We start from the raw sequence: 8151 nt of genomic DNA, 5'->3' as shown, positions 1-8151 counted from the left end.
TGATAGATGATGATTCTTGAGTAGTTGTTTGGATAGGAATTGGGTGAAACTTGTATGATTGATTGATTGTAATTAATTTTGGAATTGTGTTGATTGATTGTTGAAATTAAAGTGATTAATGAAGGTTTGCATGTGTATAATTCGATTAGGCCTTGAGAATTATGCTAGATTGCATTGTAATTGCTAATGACACGACCAATTGATTTAGGAATTCCAATTATCAATTGTTTTGGATTATGATTCTCTTAGTTTGTTATTCATAGTGAACCCTAGCTTTACAATTAGGAGATAGCTCTTTGATTCCAATTGATAGCTCTTATCATTAGTCTTCACAACTTTTGATTGGCATGATCTTCCCAAGTTGTTGCAATTATCTTGATTACTTGTTGATCCCCATTCCTAGTGTTTTATTTGTTTGGTTGTTTGTTTAGTTAGTTGTTAGTGTTACCTCTTACCTTTGATTTGACCTAGCTTAGGCGCATAATTAAGAGTGCTTGAACATTACCGTTCCTTTGGGTTTGACCCTTGACTTACCTCTATAATCGTATTTAGGTTTGTTAAGTGTTTATAAATTTGTTTGGCTCTAGAGAAGATTAGATAACGACCTACTTTTCCCTACGTCAAAATGGCGCCATTGTCGGGGAACGGTGTCTATATTTTAGTGTTTTTTATTGCTTGAGTCTAGGTCTTTGTATATACTTTTCTTTTATTTGATTTTTACTTGTTTTGAAAAAATAAAAAAATATTTAAAAAAAATGGCATGTCTCTCATTTCCTCAACATGATAATGAGCCTTTTTGTGAATATTTCCATAGAGTTATAGGGTTTTTGAACCATAATTGTTGTAGTCTTTGGGGGGCTTGTGAGATTTGTTATTTGGGTTTGAATGAGCAAAATACGAATAAAGTTGAATGCATGCATAATGGTGAATTTAGAGCATTGTCAATTGATGATGCTTGGGATTTTTATGTTTGGTTTGCTAGGGATAGTTATAATAGGGGTAATCATGATTCTAATGTTGATGTGCAATATGTTGATTCTTCTAATATTAGCATGAATTCCCATGATTTGTATAATGATCCCATGAGTGAACCTAGAACAAGTGATTTTAACTCTATTTTCCCTTTTGTTCATGATGATGAGGTACATACTCAAGTTGATGCTAATGGTGTGTTTTAATATTCTTCATTATTTACCTTGCCTTCTTGTGATGTGCTTTGTTCCCTAAATGATGAATCTCCTATGTTTGATTCTGCCCCCACTCCCCAATGTGATGAATATGCTCATGATTTTCATGTTGATTCTTCCAATCTTGGTTGTATTTCTTCTTCTCTTATTGAACCTCAACCTTCTACACCTTTTGAATCTCTCGTTGATATATTTGAGTCTAAAATTAGACGCATTGAGCTTGATAATGATCTTGGGCCTAGTAAGGAGATGATTCTTACATATATGATAGGTCAATTAGAGATAATGAAAAAGAATGAGGAGCATATTGAGGAGGAAAAAAGAAGAATAGATGACTTAGAGAGCCAATTGTCATCTGTGATGCTTGTTTGTGAAAAATCCCAATCTAATGTGTTTGTTGAGGATGATGATGATGATTTCGAGCAACCAAGAGAGGGTGAGGTTCCTATTGGTGAGCATTTGAGTGATGGTGAAGGTATTGAGAGTGAAGGTAGTGTTGATTTCGAAAACCCCAACCCTCCTTCCCATCTTGATGAGTCTCAAGTGTATGTTTGTGACACTTCAATCTATGAGTATATAAACTCTTTTGAGGAAATGTCCCATTTGTTTTTAGAGAGTCATATGAGGACTTATAGATTTTTGGATGATTTCATCGAGAACACCTCTTGGGAGTTAGATGAGTTTGAGATGAATCTACCTCCATTCTTGCACGGTTTTGAGGCCTTGGGTTTTGAGATAGTTGAAGGAAAGGTTGTTTATTGTGGTGGAAAGGAGTTTGAGGTTGATTCCCTTGGAGTTTTTGAGCTTGAGGGAGGTGTAGATTGTGAGATTTCTTCATTTGAGGACTCTATGATTGATTTTTATGCCCTCATTGGCGATGTGAGACCTTGTGGTGAGGGAGTAGCTACCTCTTTTCCCATTTCTCATAACCCTTTTTCTCAAAGGTTTGACCACATCCCTCCCTTCCTTATTTCTCTCCCTTCCTATCTCAAAGAGCCTATTGGGGAGTCGTCTTCTATGGATGATTTTCATGTCCCTTATTCCATCATTGTTAAGGAAGAAAGGAAGTATGCCGATAAAAAATTTAGTGAGGAGGATTTGCCTTTTTCTTTTTCTTTCCATTCTTCTTTTCCTTCATCTACTTCTTATTTTCTTGAATTTCCTTTTGATCCCTCTTCTTCTTTCTTTTGGCATCTCCCTTCTCACTTGCGTGTAATAATCTTGTTGCATGTTCCCTTTTTGTCATGTGCCTACTTGTTATCTTATGAAATGTGTAGTAGTGCATTTGACAAGCTCTTACGTTTGTTGCAATATTATTTTCTAGAGCGGTCAAGCTTGGACCTTAAGCAAGCCTTTCTCGGGAAGTAACCTGTGTTTTATTGCTTTCATTTTCTTTTCTTTTTAGAATAGATTTTCTCTCATGGAAATGTTTGTGTGCCTTTTACTAGGTACATGACTTAATATGGTTTGGTGCATTGGTTTGGATCAAGAATCAAGGAAGTTTGACTCCTATTTTTACTAGCACATGAAAACAAGATTCAATGATAGAGGAAATTAGCTTTGAAGGGTTAAATTGGGTCATTTGCGGGTATTTACACCCACCTAAATCCGGTAATATCTTTCCTTGGTCTTTCTCTAATAATGGTTGATGCCTTGTTGGACATGTGTTGGTATTATTGGATTGATATCTTTGTTTTCCCCTCCCATGTTATCTATGATTTATGTTTGAACATGTTGTCTCATTCAAGCTTGGGGGAGGGTTTTCTATCATGTTTGGTAGGATTTTGATTTATATATGCCATGCACATTTGTATATGCATTTCCATGTTCTTTATTTTGGAAAACTCCAAAAATATTTTTGTTTCTTTCAAGGCAAATTTGCAATGTGTTTTGTTTTGTTCTTGCTTTGGACATAATACTTTTGGACTTGTATAGTTGAATGTTTTTCTTCTTAAATGGTAACGGTATGCACGGTTTGAGAGTATCTTTGGTACATTCTAGGATAGAGTATGCTAAGGTAGTGTCTTTAGAACTTTTGGGACCTTGAAGCCGGATTCTATTTGTTTTTGAAAATTTGCAATTGCTCCCTTTTGGTGAATTTGAAACTAATAGTGAGTTATTGCTACAACCATGTGAGGTTTTATTTCTTCTTGCTTGCAACATTTCTTGATTGAGCGGCGCATGGATCCTTGGCTATTGTATACTTTATCTAGAATTTGACTTTCATCTCCCGAGACCGCGACCGAGCCATTTAGGAAGGACAAAGGCATGTCTTCGGGGTGGTGATTTTTCTTTTTCTAGGATAGATTTCTTATCTTTGTTTTGGGTTTTCATTTGCTTTCTTGCTAACCATTTGAGCCATATACCCTTCTTTTCAAGCTAAATCTTTAGATCTTGAGCCTTTTGTTTCATTCTTGTTCCCATCATTGGTTTTTGTGAAGCATTTGGTCTCTATTGTTGGAGTTTCAGTGGATGAGAATGATTGTTTGGTTCTTATAATGAAAGCAAGTTTGTGTTGTAAATATTTTGTGAATAAAAAGAAAATGCAAAGTTGAAGAAGCCGTCCATAGTTAAAAGAGGCAAGGACAATGAAATAATGTGAAAATGGAAAATGTAAAAATGAGAAAAAGTAAAACAAATTCAAAAGCTTTGGTAAAAATTAAAAAAAGTGAAAAATGAAAAATTCAAAAAATATTTTCATGTAAGTTTCTTTCTCCCTATCTTATGCATTGAGGACAATGTTTTGTTCAAGCTTGGGGGGAAGTATTCTTACTCTTTTGGTACATATATTTGTGATTCTTGGCTTTGAATAAGCTTGGGGGTGTTGTGTTTTTGTTTGTTGATTACTTGGTTTTGGTGTTGGGATTTGGCCAATCTTTGCTTCACGATTTAGGTATACCACCAAATTTCAAATTTTTGCCTACCTTCACCCTTTTCGCCCTTATATTAAAACCCTTTCCAAGACCTTTTGACCTTTGTGGTTGAGTCACAAGTCGGTGGAGGGAGATGTAAGTCAAACTTATAGAGCGGTGTGTAATAGTCGAGATGTAGAGTAGCCTCAAACTTCTTTCTTTTCTGGTTCCTTCGAGGAACCATTGAGATGCTCATTAAATGTAGATTTGAAGCTAATTGGGAGAATGTGCTAAAAAAATTTTGAGATGAAAGTGAATTGTGTCTTGATAGTTCTCTATGCTTAGCATATCCTATGTTTCAATCAACCTTAGATATCTTGAAACATGAATTCCCTTACTTGTTTGGGAAGAATTGTATCCATTTATGCTTGTTCATTTGCAAAAGTCCACTCATGAACATTTGTTTTCTTTCCTTTTCTTTTTGCTTCTTTTTCGCGCTTTTCCTTGTTTGTTTGGTTTATGAGAGTTACGGGTTAATCTCTTAGGAAACCCTTATGAGAGCATTACTCGTCCTCTAGAGCGATCTAGGGGTTTAATTGGCTTGTCTTTGGTTGCTAAAATTGACCATGATTCCTACGAAAGTGAGTTAGTGTATATTCTCATCGTCTCTAATTTTCTTGTTTCTTTGTTTGCTTGAATAATGTTATCATTTTTCCTTAGGTTTGATTTTGTTTTTCTCGAGGACGAGCAAAACTTTAGCTTGGGGGAATTTGATAAGCTTCATTTATGGCGCTTAATAGAGTAGTTTCGATTCCTTTTTCATATTTTCTCGTTTTAATTTCTTATAATCTTTCTAGTTTTCTCTTATTTTTCGTCTTTATAGCTCATTGTGGTTTTCCGTTCACTTTTATGAGTTTTTCATGATTTTTATTCTTAATTAGCTATTTTAGTTTAATTTCTATTCTTTTTGCTTTCTCTCTTACTTTTACTTGATTTCTTGCAAATGCAGTTTTGAAATCTTGTTGGCCGCTCTCTTACGGATGTTTTCTCATTGACTTTATGTCCGGCGTGCACAAATATTTGAAGAATAAAAGGCTGCCCTCCTTGCGGGCATAACCTCGAGAGCGTCGATGAAGAGCATGCTTGTGAGTGCTAGAACTAAAGCAAGAGGCCGAGTGCACGACCATCACTATGGTGCGCGAGCGCAACATTGTGCATGACTGGCAAACCATATGGTGCGCACGCGCACACCCTCTTGTGCGTGCACACCATAGGTTGGTGCGCGCACGCATTCCCTCTTGTGCGTTCGCACCGTGGCTCTCCGTCCCTTTTGTTTTTCTTTGTTATATATACTTGAGGCCTTTCTATTTTTTTAACAACTTTAGACTAGCTTAGAATTTCTCTCTCATATTTTTAGCTTAGGTTGAGAGCTTCTCTCTCTAGTTTTAGGGATAGTTTAGGAGTAGTTTTAGAGAGAGAAAGTGAGGGATTTCAATGGTTATTTGAGAGATTGAAGATTCAAGATGACAATTGTATTGAAGGTCTCCATTATCAATCAATAAGGATTTCTCACTCTCTCTCCTCTTTATTGCTTTGTTTAAATTTCATGTTTGTTCGGTTTGATTTTGATGTTTGATTCTTGAAAGTGTATTTGTTCTTGATATATTTGTTGATTCTTGATTTCTTTAGTTGATTGTTGACAGATGATGTTTCTTGAGTAGTTGTTTTGATAGAAATTGGGTGAAACTTGTATGATTGATTGATTGTGATTAATTTGGGAATTGTATTGATTGATTGTTTTGATTAAAGTGATTAATGAAGGTTTGCATGTGTGTAATTCGATTAGGCCTTGAGAATTATGCTACATTGCATTGTAATTGCTAATGACACGACCAATTGATTTAGGAATTGTAATTATCAATTGAGTTGGATTGTGATTCTCTTAGTTTGTTATTCATAGTGAACCCTAGCTTAACAATTAGGAGATAGCTCTTTGGTTACAATTGATAGCTCTTATCATTAGTCTTCACAACCTTTGATTGGCATGATCTTCCCAAGTTGTTGCAATTGTCTTGATTACTTGTTGATCCCCATTCCTAGTGTTTTATTTGTTTCGTTGTTTGTTTTGTTAGTTGTTAGTGTTACCTCTTACCTTTGATTTGACCTAGCTTAGGCGCATAATTAAGAGTTCTTGAACATTACCGTTCCTTTGGGTTCGACCCTTGACTTACCTCTATACTCGTATTTAGGTTTGTTAAGTGTTTATAAATTTGTTTGGCTCTAGGGAAAATTAGATAACGATCTACTTTTCCCTATGTCAGCAAATGACGGGAAGAGGATGTGCAACAAGCTTAGTGCACACCCATGATTCTTGGTTAATTGAATTGTTGCAATTAAATTGGTTAACATAGTTATGCATGTTTTTAATTTGATTAGGAGTGATCAACCTAGATTGCATAGCAAATTTCAATGAAATGAACCCTTGATTTGAGAATTTCTTTAATTGGTTGAATTTGATTGTGATTTTCCTTTTTAGTCATTCATAGTGAACCCTAGCTTGACTTATTGGAGATAACTCTTGAATTCTATTAATTGCAACTATTGTTTGTCCTTTGCAACATTTGAATCAATTAAGTTATTCAATGATTGGCATGATCATTGAGCTTGCATGTGGAACCTTAATCCCTAGTGTTTATCATATTGATTTTTTTGGTTTGATTAGTTGATTGAAACCTTAGTTACTACTTAATTCACCTCTCATTCTTCGAAGTAGCTTGACCATAGGCTATAACATTCTCCCCCTCATTCATCGTGGTTAGACTCAGACTTGTCCTTTAATAGGAATAAGTTTGACTTTCTTAATTGCTTGATTGGTGGTGCTTTAGATTTCAACGACCTAGATTACCATACATCAAAATGGCGCCGTTGTCGGGGAATGATATTGGTGCTTTGCTATATTTGTTGAGTCTACTTCATTTTGAATTAGAAAATACAAAAAGATTTTTCTCTTTTTGGCTACATTTGTAGCCGTGCTACTACTTGTTTCTTTTGAGATTGTAGGCGTAGAGCACGTGGTCATTCACTAGTGCCACTTGATACAGAAATTGAGAGGACAATTACAAGGATAAGAGTTGCTAGACGTTCTTTGAGTTCTAGCCCTCCAAGTTAATAGGAATCACACCAAGAAGAACAAGAAAGGATGGGAAAAAATCCAAGGGTGGCGTTTAAGGAATTGGGGATTCCGGGTGCATATAGGTTTGAAAGGGGATTGTTCCACCTACAACACCAGGGAATGACTTCGAAATAAGGCCGGCAATGATCACTTTGATAGAGAGGCGACAATTTAGTGGGGCTAAACATGAAAGCCCGCTAAACCATCTCAAAGAGTTCGAAAAATATTGCAATACTATCAAAGTGAATGGAATTTCCCAAGAATTCATCCGCCTCAAGCTTTTTCCCTTTTCTCTCATAGGGCGTGCCTTGGAATGGTTAGACAAGGAGGTCAAACCCAATTCTCTAAGGACATGGGATGACATGACCAAGGAGTTTCTATCCCATTTCTATCCACAAAAGAAAATGGCGGAGGCTAGAGCTTTGATTCACGGTTTTAAGCAAAAGTCTAGTGAAAGCCTCTATGAAGCGTGGGAGAGGTACAAGGAGTATCAGAGAGAGTGTCCTCACCACGGAATTCCTACCTACCAAATTATTCAAATCTTCTATGGTGGCCTAAGTCTTCAAGGAAAGTCGTGTCTTGATGGAGGAGCCGGAGGTCCCATTATGAATAAAACGGAGGAGGAAGTAGTAGACATTATTGAAGACTTAGTGGGGAACTATAGGGATTAGAAACATGGTGGAAGGGAGTCAACTAGCAAGAGTAGTTCTTCGGTGTACTCGGTTGATCATCTTAATGCCATAAACAACTTGTCTTCACAAATGACAAACTTGAGGAAGGAAATGTCCGCTATCAAGGCAAAGTTGGAAAGTTCTACCTCCCAAGTTTTGAATCTTCCCTCCCAATCTAAGGGGAGAGGTTTGTCCTCTAATTCTCAACCCTTTCCCTCTTCTAGTAACATGCCTAGTGGTTGCTTGTTTTGTGATGTTTGTGGATCGTA

At 36.3% G+C, this 8151-nt stretch overlaps 1 non-coding gene across 1 annotated transcript; it reads right to left on the bottom strand.

The window, feature by feature from the left end:
* Positions 1-7622: 7622 nt before the first annotated feature.
* Positions 7623-7728, bottom strand: LOC145577292 (small nucleolar RNA R71). Its single transcript, XR_014098741.1, has one exon. It is a non-coding gene; the product is annotated as a small nucleolar RNA R71 (small nucleolar RNA).
* Between the last annotated feature and the right edge of the window lie 423 nt (positions 7729-8151).

Source organism: Chenopodium album, chromosome 13 (assembly GCF_948465745.1).
Source record: "Chenopodium album chromosome 13, dcCheAlbu1.1, whole genome shotgun sequence".
NCBI classification, from domain to species: Eukaryota; Viridiplantae; Streptophyta; class Magnoliopsida; order Caryophyllales; family Amaranthaceae; genus Chenopodium; species Chenopodium album.
Note: the sequence above shows the minus strand (reverse complement) of the source record. Positions and strands in the feature narration are given on the sequence as shown.